Source organism: Lissotriton helveticus, chromosome 2_1 (genome assembly GCF_964261635.1).
Source record: "Lissotriton helveticus chromosome 2_1, aLisHel1.1, whole genome shotgun sequence".
Classification (NCBI taxonomy): Eukaryota; Metazoa; Chordata; class Amphibia; order Caudata; family Salamandridae; genus Lissotriton; species Lissotriton helveticus.
The window spans coordinates 913402307-913415181 of record NC_136059.1 but is presented as its reverse complement, the minus strand read 5'-3'; the positions used below and the strand labels follow the sequence as shown (position 1 = coordinate 913415181).

Here is a 12875-nt window from a genome sequence, read left to right as displayed (position 1 = left end):
GCTACTTGGTTTAGCTATAGGGGAGATGGGCTGTGGATTCCCTCCTTGGTCGTAACCTACCCAGTTGGTCTTTAGACAGACTTCTTTTCGTCTCTCCTTATTGTCTCTTCCCTTATCCTCCCTTTCTCACCTCCCCTGCCCCCTCCACTACTTTTCTCTCTCCTTTCTCTCCTCTCCTAATTGTATTGCCTATTTTTTGGGAAGTATTGTGTAATTGTTGAACTTTCTCTGTTACATTGTTGATTCTCATGTAAAGCGCTCTGATACCTTCGGGTCTAGCCAGCGCTATATAAAACTCCTTTAAATAAATAAATACATATGCCTCCTTTTTAGGTCTCGCGCCTAGCTTTGCAGTGCGCAGCACTGCTCGTGCAGAGCGAGACTTCTTGTAGAGGGTTTTAAAACTAAGGTAGGAACCGCACAAGCGTGTGCTTTTCCTTTTGGCCCACGTTATTGGCTTTTTCGTGCGTCTTTTTAATAAAGACAGCACGCAATTAGCCAAAGGCGGGCGCATTGCTCCGCCCATTGCCTATTGGTGTCTATTATGCGCACCGCTGCCATGTGGTTTATATTATCGTACACGGACGTGATAATTGAAATCACATGTCTCGCTGTGGCGTGCGCGTGCACCACTCACTGGCTTGTTTGTTTGACTTTCACGGCGTGCAGTGACTCACAGTGGTTTATATTATCGTACACGGACGTGATAATTGAAATCACATGTCTCGCTGTGGCGTGCGCGTGCACCACTCACAGGCTTGTTTGTTTGACTTTCACGGCGTGCAGTGACTCACGGCGCCCCCCCTCCCGCCGGGCTCGAGAACATCAAGACTCACCCGCAACGTGTCCAGGCAGGGGGCGGGTCCACTCCCACTCCCTCAATCGCCGGTTTCTCTACTCTGTTCCTCCGCACCAGTCTCTTCGTGCCCCAGCTCCTCACTGCGGTGGACAACGTCCGTCTGTGTTTGGTCTGTCACTGGGGTGCCCCAGCTGGATCACCGCTTGTTCACAATAGACGGGTCTTATCGCCATGTATTGTTGCTCTTCCACACCTTAAGGTTTCAATAAAGATTTACAAAAAAAAAATATTAATTTCCTTTCATTTTTTTCTGGCTCCGGCATCATAGATGTCTTTCTTTTGTTACTACTACCTTCGGTTGCTTGAAGCGCAACAATGTTATTATTTCTTTTGTGTCAGTGTTGATTTGAGCCTTGAAAGTAAACTATTCACGTTTCTTTCAGTTGGGTCTCCTCTAACGCGCTATATATTATTATTCCTGGTGCTTGATTGAAAAGGAGCACGTCCCTCATTACAGTCTAAGGACATCGAAGCCTCAATTTAAAATTGCCGCCACCAAGTTGTTTGGAATTGGAACTAGACCGATACAGAGTAACACATTGAAGCAGTTATGGGCGCTGTGGCTCTGGAGCAGAAACGTTAGCACTCATACGAGTGCTAATTATAAAGATCTATTACCTAATTAACGGTACTCAGTTTACCAACATGTGGAAGGCTGAATTTGCAGTGCTGGATTTTGAGCACATGGACGCAAGACATTTTTTTCGTGACAAATGTTCGGCTCACTGAGCAATCTTGTTTGCATAACACCAAGCATTTAGCCAAAAAACGAGGAGGGATAGGGTGCGTGATGGTCACTCATAGGTATATGTTTTCACTTCTATAAAACGAAAGAACCATTGAGTCCTTGAAGCATTGTGATTCCTTAAATAGCTAATTTAACAAGCATATGCAATGCAATAGGTCTCGCATTTACGCGACTTAAAGCTATTTGCATTGTAAATGAATATGCCTTTTATTTGTTTTAAAAACGAAAATAAAAGGCATTATCATTTACAATGTCAATAGCACTCTTTTTTTAGGTCTAGCCTGAGCCAGCGCATGCGCTGCCCTGGCGAAACTTTTAGTAAGGGCTTCAGAAAATGCTACCACTGTGGCCTAGAGCTTGCGGTTACGCGCGCGCGCCTACAAGCAGATGCTACATCTGCTTTCACTTTTGGCGCCGCGCGCGACGCTGCATCTGCTTTTACTTTTGGCGCGCGCGATGCTGCATCTGCTTTTACTTTTGCCCGGTTTAAAGTGTTGCACTCACTGCTGTCGGAGATTTTAACAGCCACGCGGCTAATGCTTGTTCTCTTCGATTCCTCAGTCTTTCTTTCTGATAGATACATCTGCCGTGTGGATTCCTCACCTTGTGAATATCCCCTGCGTCAGCAACACTCGAAAATTCTTTTTGTAGCTTCGCGCCGACGTGGACCCGGACGTCACAGAGGCACGGCACGGCATCGCTCGCGACTCCGCTGACGTCACCGACGCCTACAATAGGCCCACGCCGGCGTGATGACATCAGTTCCCTTTCTGGGATCGTCTGTTGCCTTTACTGTAACTTTGTTACTTGCTATTTTTCTTGTATCTTTATCTTCTCTCTTTCAACAAGTCCTCGAAGAAGACCGGGTTTAAAGCCTGTGGAGAATGTAACAGAATAATGTCCATTACAGATCCACATGAATGCTGTTTGTGGTGTCTGAGCTCTGACCACGACGTCGAGGACTGCCAATCCTGCAGGAAGATGACACCAAAGGCCCTCCGGGAAAGAGCTCTGAGGCGGAAAGCCTGGAGCGCTGATTTTACTCGTTTTTTTAAAATTGTGATGAATTTGAATTGTGTGTGCTCCTAATCCTTACCACCAGCTTGGCAATCTCCTCTGCCTTCTTGGAGGTCCCAGACAGCCGACTTGGGCGCTGCCTTGGGGAATCCTCCCTCGCTGCCGCCATTCCTCGCGAGCGAGTTAGCTCCGCCCCCTTGCAGGCCACGCCCCCTTCTACTGCTTAAAAGAGCGCGCTGATCACTAGCGCGCCCTTCCAACTGACCTCTGAGGCGGAAAGCCTGGAGCGCTGATTTTACTCGTTTTTTTAAAATTGTGATGAATTTGAATTGTGTGTGCTCCTAATCCTTACCACCAGCTTGGCAATCTCCTCTGCCTTCTTGGAGGTCCCAGACAGCCGACTTGGGCGCTGCCTTGGGGAATCCTCCCTCGCTGCTGCCATTCCTCGCGAGCGAGTTAGCTCCGCCCCCTTGCAGGCCACGCCCCCTTCTACTGCTTAAAAGAGCGCGCTGATCACTAGCGCGCCCTTCCAACTGACCTCTGAGGCGGAAAGCCTGGAGCGCTGATTTTACTCGTTTTTTTAAAATTGTGATGAATTTGAATTTTGTGTGCTCCTAATCCTTACCACCAGCTTGGCAATCTCCTCTGCCTTCTTGGAGGTCCCAGACAGCCGACTTGGGCGCTGCCTTGGGGAATCCTCCCTCGCTGCCGCCATTCCTCGCGAGCGAGTTAGCTCCGCCCCCTTGCAGGCCACGCCCCTTGTTCCTCCTCTCTTTCCCTCGGATTCCTGTATAAAAAGATGTGCTCAGGCCGGAGGCGCAGCGGACGCGACGATGGCGCGCCGAAGGCGCGCCAAAGGCAAGCCCGTCTGCGCCCGTCCGGGGCTAGGGGCATGTCACTCTGCCCCCCACATCATCTACACCCCCGACCAACTCTACCATCTCCAGGGTCCGTGGCCCATCCCATCCCTCACTTATTCTCACATTTCCCTCCTGGGCCTTTCTCTAGCTTCTGCTCCTCTTATCTCCTCTTCTATTGTCAACCCCCTACACTCGCCTGGTGTCACGAACCCATCGGCAACCCCAAAAACCCTTACGGCAATTTATCTTAACACCAGATCTGCTGTTGCCCATGCGCATGAACTCTCGGTCCTGCTTGACCTTCATGCCCCAGATCTCCTCTTTTTAACGGAGACCTGGTTTTGCGATGACTCTCTCCCCGCCCTCTTAGCCACTCTTCCGGCCCAATATTATGCCTTACGAGCAGATCGCTCTACTGGCAGAGCCGGGGGAGGGGTAGCGGTCATCGCCCGCACTGACCTTCCCTTCCAAATTTTATCTTTTCCTGGCATTATGACCTCCGAATACTTGGTTATTCGTACCACCTCTACTACTCCCCCTCTGACTTGTTTCCTTACTTATCGCCCCCCCCAATCCCCGCTGCAGTTTCTTCCTGATTTCTTGGAAGTGCTGGCTACTATCACTGTTAACAATTCCTCCATTTTACTCCTTGGTGATTTTAATTTTTGGCCTTCTGACCCTGCCGAATGCCCTTCCTCTAGAGAGTTTTCCGAAACCCTCCAATCTTTTAGTTTTACTTCACATGTTCATTCCCCCACCCATGTTAAAGGTCATGTACTTGACCAGATCTGGTCACTGAACTGCCCGGTGGAATCTCTCTTAATTTCCCCCTGCACGTGGTCCGATCACTTTATTATTTCATTTTCCCTTCCTGTGCATCCCCCTGCGAAGCCCCCTCGCCCTAAAAACATCTGGGTTCGAGCTTGGGGTCGAGTCAATCTGGAGGATCTCTCTTCCTCTCTTACTACCTCCCTCCCCTCGTTGCAGGGCTTATCCACCCTGTCACAGGTCAAGGCCATAGAACAGTGGCTGTCTTCAGGTTGTGTCTCTGTGGCACCGCTCAAACGCATCACCTCCAAGCGCGACAAAGACGCTAACCGTTGGTTCAGTAAAGAGCTTAAGGCCACCAAGTTAGCGGTACGGCGCGCTGAGCGGGCCTGGAGGAGAAACTATAGCCCCATCTTGCGTCTGGAGTATGTTTCTATCTTGACCCAGTACAAAAAAGATATCTTGGAGGCAAAAACCACCTATTTCTCCTCCAAAATACTGGCTGCTGAAAATCAGTCGAAAGAAATATTTGCCATTGTTCACAACTTGGCGTTCTCGGACAGATCCTCCCTCAAGCCTGCCCCGTCCGAGGAACTTTGTCATTCCCTTAATAATTATTTTATTCATAAAATTGCAACCATCAAGGCCAACATTCCCTCTCCTTCCCCATCCTTTGTCGATCCCCAATGTCCCCTTCCTAAGGGTGTACTCACTTCCCTCCCCCCCATTTCTAGGGAAACCCTGTCCACCTTAATTCCCTTGGTTAAGTCCGGCTCTCCGCAGGATCCTTGTCCCGCCCATGTTCTCCGTCATATTTTCACTTCCTGCCCTGACCCTCCCCTTTACCTCCTAAATAGTTCACTTGCTCAAGGTGTGGTACCTGACCCTTTGAAATCTGCGGTTATCGTGCCTATCCTGAAAAAACCTGGCTCGGACCCCTCTGTGCCTGCTAACTTCCGCCCCATCTCCCTCTTGCCATTTTTGGCAAAGTTACTCGAGCGCCACGTCACCTGCGCCCTGAGTTCCTATGTGGAGTTGCACGGGGTCCTTGACCCCTGTCAGGCCGGTTTCCGCCCCGCACACTCTACGGAGTTCGTGGTCATTTCGGTCTTGGACAGCCTCAGGGAGGGTATGGACACTAACCATCGCCAGGCCCTGGTGCTCCTCGATCTCTCAGCCGCTTTTGACACGGTGGATCATACCATCTTACTTTCCCGTGTCAGAGCGGCGGGGATCGGGGGACGGCCTTGGTCTGGCTTTCCTCCTTCCTGAGTGACCGCACCCAGGCTGTTCGCCTGGGTGACTTTACAGCGGACATCCGGAAAGTTCAGTGCGGGGTCCCACAGGGCTCGTCCCTTTCTCCCCTTTTATTTAACCTTTACATTGCTCCCCTTATTTTTTCCCTGCAACAAATGGATGTCGCCGTGTTTAATTACGCGGACGATCACCAGCTTGTTTTTGACCTGTCTTCTTCTCCCTCTTCTGCTCTTAACTTTCAATCTATTATGCTTCATATCCGGGACTGGATGAGCCACAACCACCTTAAACTCAACCCTGATAAGACCGAGTTGGTGTTGACGGGTGGTTCATCCAGCCCCTGGACTCCTTTGTTTTGGCCCCCCTCTCTTGGTCCCCCTCCGACTCCTGCTACCTCAGTTAAAACCCTTGGCATAAAAATCAATTCCCAACTTTCCCTTCACTCCCAGGTTAGCTCTGTGGTTTCTTCTTCTTTTCTTTCACTGCGTACTATTCGCAGGGTGTCCCGTTTCTTTTCCTTTTCTGCTCTCAAACTTATCGTCCTGGCCATGGTGGTTTCCCGCCTGGACTATGGGAATGCCCTATATGCAGGTATCCCTGCATATAGCCTACGGCGTCTCCAACTCATACAGAACCAGGCGGCCCGCCTGGTCTTCAATCTCCCGAAGTTTCACCACTCCACCCCCCTTCTGAAGTCTCTGCACTGGCTGCCTGTTCGAGCCCGGGTCCAATTTAAGATCGCCTCCATCGCTTTCCTGGCTCGCCTAGGCTTAGCCCCAGCTTTCATCTCATCTGAGATTACCCCTTATGTTCCGTGCAGAGACCTCCGTTCCTCCTCCCAGGCTCTTCTCATGATTCCTCGTTTCCGTAGAAAGAAGTGGGGAGGCTCTAAATTTGCCACTTTGGCCCCGTCCCTGTGGAACTCTCTTCCTCTGGAAATTCGATCCCTCACTTTGTACCCACAATTCCGTAAACAACTTAAGGCCCACCTATTCAAAAAGTCCTTTGAATAAATCTTCACGTTCCCCTGCCTCCCTTTTCCCTTGGAAGTCTGTTAGTTGTAGCGCCAAGAAACCGCTGGTGTATGCGCGCTTTTACAAATAATTTTAAACTCAAACTCAAACTCAAGCAAAACTTCTTGTTGCCAAGTTTAAAGGAGGAAAAGAGAAGAAGAAATCAAGATCGCGAACTCGACGTTCGAAGTCAAGGTCTCGATCGAGGTCGCGATCGGATTCGTCCTCAGCCCATGCTTCCAGATCTTCTAGAAAGAAGCATAAAAAGAGAACCCATAAATCCCGACATCGATCGAGGAAGGAGTCGGGTTCCAAGCCGAAGTCGCAGGTGAAACTAGTCGAGAAGGTAGTTTCTTCGGCTTCGGAGGAACAGGATGCTGAGGTTGAGATGTCGCATGCGAACTCGGCGAGTTCGCCGAAGCAGAAGGCTGTTCCATCTCCGGACCCATCCCATCCTTCAGGTCGGGAGGATGAAGGTGAGGAGGAGGAGGTTGGTGAGGGAGGGGCTCAGCTGCCCGAAGGTCGTACGACTCTGGTGCACCAGCCCGAAGAAGAGATCGACGTCGTTTCAACTCCACGCCCTCAAGATCAACCTGGGGGTTCGTACCCAGCCTTCCCGGCTCCAGGTCAGAACCCTACGCATTTCCTGAATGCGATGTTCGGAATCTATTCTAGGGCTATGTACCCCTCTGGGGCTCCTACTGGTCCCATGGGTCCGATGGCATATGGTCTGGGTGTTCCTCAATCATATGCACCTGCTTCCTTTATGCCGGCTCCGACGCCGCATTGGCATTATCCGACTCCGGCGAGGCCTTCGACTCCGAAGCCATCGACGCCGAGATCGATGACTCCGATTCCTTCAACACCAGTTCCATCAACTTTCATACCGAACCCTGAGCGACGTCGTGAATCTCTCCCTCGTCCGACGTCTGGTTCGACGCCGGTTCCGTCTGAGTCGATTGCGGATCCGACGGCTTCGAATGTGAAGTTAAGATCTAGGCGTGATGCCCAGAGATTGATGGAGGAAGAAAGATATAGAGGGGAAAATCTGGAGGAGGGCGAACTACAGGATTCTGAGGGCCCTTTTGAGGACCTATCTGTAGCTAGTGGCCTTGAACTGTCACCTGAATGGGACCTTGCTTCAGTTTCTAATGAACCCTCAAAAGATGTGACACCTTATCACATGGTGATTAAAAAAGCTGCAAGTTTATTGAACATTGCTCTACCAACTGCAGAATTTAAATCTAATCTGCTCACAGAGGTCCTTCACTCTCCTTCCTCAGTGACTGAACCTTTGCTACCTTTTAATGATGCCTTAAATGATCCAATTTTAGAGATTTGGAAAAATCCTGTATCAGCTCCTGCTGTATCTAGTTCTGTAGCTAGGAGGTATAGAACAGCTCCTGAAGACCCAGAATTTTTAACCTCTCATCCTCTGCCGGAGAGTTTGGTGGTGCAGGCTGCCTGTTCCAAAAGATCTACGGGTGCATTTCCGCAGGCTCCAGCAGAAAAGGAATCGAGAAAACAAGATCAGGCTGCTAAAAAGGTATTTTCCTCTGCCAGTATGGCTTTGAAATCCACAAACGCAACCTGCTTGATGGGGCGTTATATCCACGCTCTTATGGACACTGTGAAACAGTTGGTGCCCAAAATTCCCGAGGAGGATAGAAAAGTCTTCCAGGAGGTAATCTCTGATACTCAAGCTGCAGCAAGGCAGGTTATTCAAAGTGGGTTGGACACGGCTGACTCTGTGGCGAGGGTCATGGGTTCTTCGGTAGTGACAAGAAGAGCTGCATGGCAGAAGTCTAGTGAGTTTTCCACAGATGTCCAGGCTGCATTAATGGATCTTCCATTTGACGGGTCTGGATTGTTTGGAAAAAAGGCAGACACTGCTTTGGAACACTTTAAAGATAGCAGAGCAACAGCAAAGTCGTTGGGCCTTAAGACCAGAGGCACTTTTGGAAGACGTTCGAGAGGATTTGGCAGATCTTCTTTTCGAACCTATAAGTCAACCCAGCAGCAACCACAGCAACAGCAGAACACATTATACAGAGCTTATAGAGGCAAACAAAGGGCCAGAGCTTGGGGCCGTAACGCTTCCTCCTCTTCCTCCTCTTCTCCATCCCAGCCACCGCAGCAAAGCAGCCCTAGATCCACCATTCCGGATCATGTGGGCCCAGTGGGGGGCCAGCTTACCCATTTTCTACAAGATTGCGAATTGATAACCTCGGATCTTTGGGTTCTCAATCTTGTAGAGAATGGGTATGCTCTTCCCTTTCGGGAGTTTCCTCCAAATTATCCTCCTTACCAGGGTTATTGTTCAGAGGACCACCTGCTTCTTCTGCAGGAAGAAGTCCTGGCACTATTTCGAAAAGGTGCGATAGAGGTGGTTCCAGAGCAGGAGAGGGGTCAGGGATGCTACTCCCGGTATTTCCTGATCCCCAAAAAGGATGGTGTGGTATCTTCCACTATTTCTCACCCCCGGCAGCTCATCTGAACATTGGAGCAGCTCATGGTGACGTCATGCCGAATATCACCGCGACCAGCGTTCTAAGTCGGGCGCCTGAGGGAGTGAAAGTGTCACCCGCTGCGGTCATTGCTGTGGCTGGGGTCGCGTATGTTCTTATCTACCTGTGTTCAAATAAACTTCGGTTTGGAATTCTCCTCAGACTGGGAACATCCGGGTCTTGAACAAAGACTGGGCTATATTTCCAAGATCACTATCACGAAAAGGAGAACTGACTTTCTACCACAGTGCCACCCGGTGGTTGATTTTGGGATCGATTTGATTTATCTGTGAGAGGGCAGCAACCTTATCTTGTTCAGTGAAACTATTTTGTTAATTACACATACTGTGTTGGTGTATGGTAGCTTGCCACTGTAGTTACAAAATTGTGTTCCCAGTACCCAGGAGTGTTTATTATTTAGTACTCTAAACATGCAGAGTGTGACACCCCCACCTTTCTTCTTGACCAACCCAGGGGAACCTGCTATTCAGTGTAAAAAGTGGAAAAAGGTGTTTTTAAATTATGCCACCGTGTGTCGCCCGAATCTGGGGTTAGAGAGAAAGGTGGCACTATTGGCGTATTACCTGGGAGCAGAGGGGGAAGAGGTTCTTGATCACCTCCCAGACCTAGGTGTGCAAGAAGCGAGGGGGTTAAATGAACTAGAGAAGTTTGAAAAAACTAGATCTGCACTATCTCCCGAAGACTAGCACCATTATGGAGCGATACCACTTTGGGAAAAGGGTACAGAAAGAAGGGGAATCTATAGAGGATTTTGTCTCAGACCTTAGGAAACTAGCTACGACATGCAAATTTGGGGGCGCAAGTGAGGAAAGGATCAGGGATCAGTTCGTATTAGCTTGCAGGATGGAGCGGGTACGGGAAGAATTGTGGCTTAAGGATGACCCACCCCTAAGAGAGGTCTTAATAATAGCCAAGCAGGTAGAACACATGTTGCAGTGTGTCAGCGAGATAAAACAGGACAGTGGGGAGAAGAGAAGCGAAGACAAACCCAAAGTAATCGAGGTGGTGACTGAGTCGGAGGCTGTGTCTGCAATCAAGGGACAGAAGATGGTGAATAAATGACAGAATGAAGACAAATCGGGATGGCCATTCAAGGGTGCCTGCTACAGGTGCGGGAAGCAAGGACACATGGCCAATGATAAAGAGTGTCCTGCCCTCAAGTTCACATGCAACAAGTGCGGGAAGAGCGGCCATTTCAGGCAGTATTGCAAAAGCGGACAGGGATTCAGTAGACAGGGCAAGGACAAGACAAACACGGTCTGTGATGACATAGTTGTGCAAGTGAAGGAAGGTCAGGTCTGCAGCCCTAAAGAATCTGTAAAAGTAAAAGGCATCGAGTTGGAAGCGCTGTTCGATTCCTGTTCAAGGATAACCATTATCAGTGCGAAAGAGTTTTCACGTGTATCCAAGGGGAAGATAATCTTAAAGAAAATGGACGTGAGACCCGGTGGATATGCGGGTCGTCCAATCTCTATGAAAGGTTACTTTTGGGACATAATCGAATACAAAGACAGAACAACAATGTCCAAGGTATGTGTCCACCGTCGGCGACAACATCTTGGGCTGGCAAGCACAGAAGGAGTTGGGGGTATACCTGAATCCCAACAGCAACCCCCAAATTTTGATACAAGAGGTACAAGAACAGGAAGAGGGTCTAGTGACAGAGTTCAAAGAAGTGTTCAAAGAAGAGCTGGGGTGTCTGAAAAACTACTGCCACAAGATCAAATTGAAAGAGAATGCGAAGCCGGTAGTAGCCAAAGTCAGGAAGCTACCCATTGCCATCCAAGAAGCGGTGAAGACAGAACTCGAGAAATTGTGCAAGGCAGGGGTTATAGAACCGGTGGAAGCGACAGAGTGGTTGGCACCCATCGTGGCCGCACAGAAGAAGGATGGGTCGGTTCGGCAGTGCATCGACCTTAGAGCCTTGAACAAGGACGTTGTAGTCGACCGTTTCCCGCTGCCCAATATCACCCAGATGATGAGCGTGCTAGAGGGCGCAAGGGTATTCTCCACGCTTGACCTTACCTCAGCCTACTTTCAAATCAAACTTCATGAAGAATCGCAAGAACTCATGGCGTTCGTGACACCCATGGGGGCGTACAAGTTCAAAAGGATGCCGTTTGGTTTGGTCTCTGCAGCAGCCGTGTTCCAGAGGCTCATGGGAAACATTTTGAAGGAGATTCCAGGGGTTGTATGCTACCAGGACGACGTCCTAGTGTTCGCCAGAGACCATGAAGAGCATGATAAGAGACTGAGACAAGTACTATCAAGGTTTAGGTCACAAGGACTTACAGTGAAGAGAGAAAAATGCGTGTTCAGATGTGCGGAACTAGACTTTTCGGGACACAAAGTAACGGCAGAAGGAATCCGTCCCAAGGCAGAGCTCCAGAACACCATTGTAAATCTGGCGGCCCCGAAAAGCAAGGAAGAGATCGGGTCTTTCATGGGAATGTTAGAGTTCCATTGAAAATTCATACGGAACCTCGCAGGGAGAACGCATGCCATCAGGCTGCTGTTGAAAAAAGAGGCTGCGTTTGATTGGAGTCGAAAGTGTCAGAGGGAGTGCGAGGACGTGAAGAATGCTCTTGCAGAAGCACCCAGTCTGAAGTCTTACATATCTGATTGTGAAACAATAGTCACAACGGACGCAAGTGCCAAAGGGCTAGGTGCGGTGCTCACGCAAAAAAGCAAAGACGGAGAAGAAACGATAGCCTTCGCCTCAAGATCACTGCAGAAGTCAGAAGGAAACTACTCCGTGATCGAAAAAGAAGCTTTAGCAGTATTCTGGGCATTGAGCAAATTCAGAGATTTCGTGTGGGGCACAACGTTCATCCTACGTACAGACCACAAGTGGAGGTTTTCAGTAAGAAGGGGCTGGATGCGATCTCCAGTAGGATCAGGCGTTGGGTGGTCGGCCTCCAGGAGTACACTTTCAATGTCGAGTACGTCCCAGGTACCCGGAATCTGGCGGCAGACTGCTTATCAAGGCTGGTGAAAGAAAGTGATGGGAAGGAGACGCAAGACAAAATGGAAGAAGATTTGGATGATCACCAAATGGAAAATGTATGTGCCATCCAGAGAGCAATAGGAGAGGAGACATGAAAGTGCGCACTAAAGGATGACGGAGTCTTAGATGAGGTGTGCGAGAGATTAATGGACAGATGGAAACATGAAGATAAACGCGTGGAGGCTCTTCGGCCATTCTGGATCATAAAGGATGAGTTGTCCGTGGTTGACGATTGTCTGTTCAGAGGAACGCGGTTGGTACCTCCTGTGACGGTGAGAGAGAGTCTTATTGACATGGCTCACGATGGCCACCTGGGCATCACCAAGACCAAACAAAGGCTGAGAGAAGACTATTGGTGGCCGAGCATGGACCTGGCGATTGAAAGGAAAGTGAGAGACTGCATCCCATGCAGCATCAGCGACAAAGTGCTGAGGCAATTGACACCTCCAATGGTGTGCAGACCACCACCATCAGGGCCTTGGGAGGAGTTGGCGTTGGATATCGTTGGTCCGTTGACAGGACAGGTGCGCACTCCGTATATTCTGGTGCTCATGGATCTGTACTCCAGATGGCCAGAAGTGAAGTTGGTGAGTGAAATCACGACTAAGATCGTCATCGAGTTCCTTCAAGGGCTGTTCGAAAAGGAAGGATTACCCAGCAGTCTACTCACAGATAATGGGGTACAACTGTGCTCGAAGGAGATGGAGGATTTCCTTGGGGAGAGAGAAATCGCACACAAGCGATGTGCCCTGTACCACCCAGAGACAAACGGCATGGTAGAGCGTTTTAATAAGACCCTCAAAGAGAGCATCCAGTTA

At 49.6% G+C, this 12875-nt stretch overlaps 1 protein-coding gene across 8 annotated transcripts in view; it reads left to right on the top strand.

Annotated features, from left to right (window-relative positions):
• SPIN1 (spindlin 1) overlaps positions 1 to 12875 on the top strand; it is a 252334-nt gene that overhangs the window by 136429 nt on the left and 103030 nt on the right. The gene's annotated exons all lie outside the window — the stretch shown is intronic.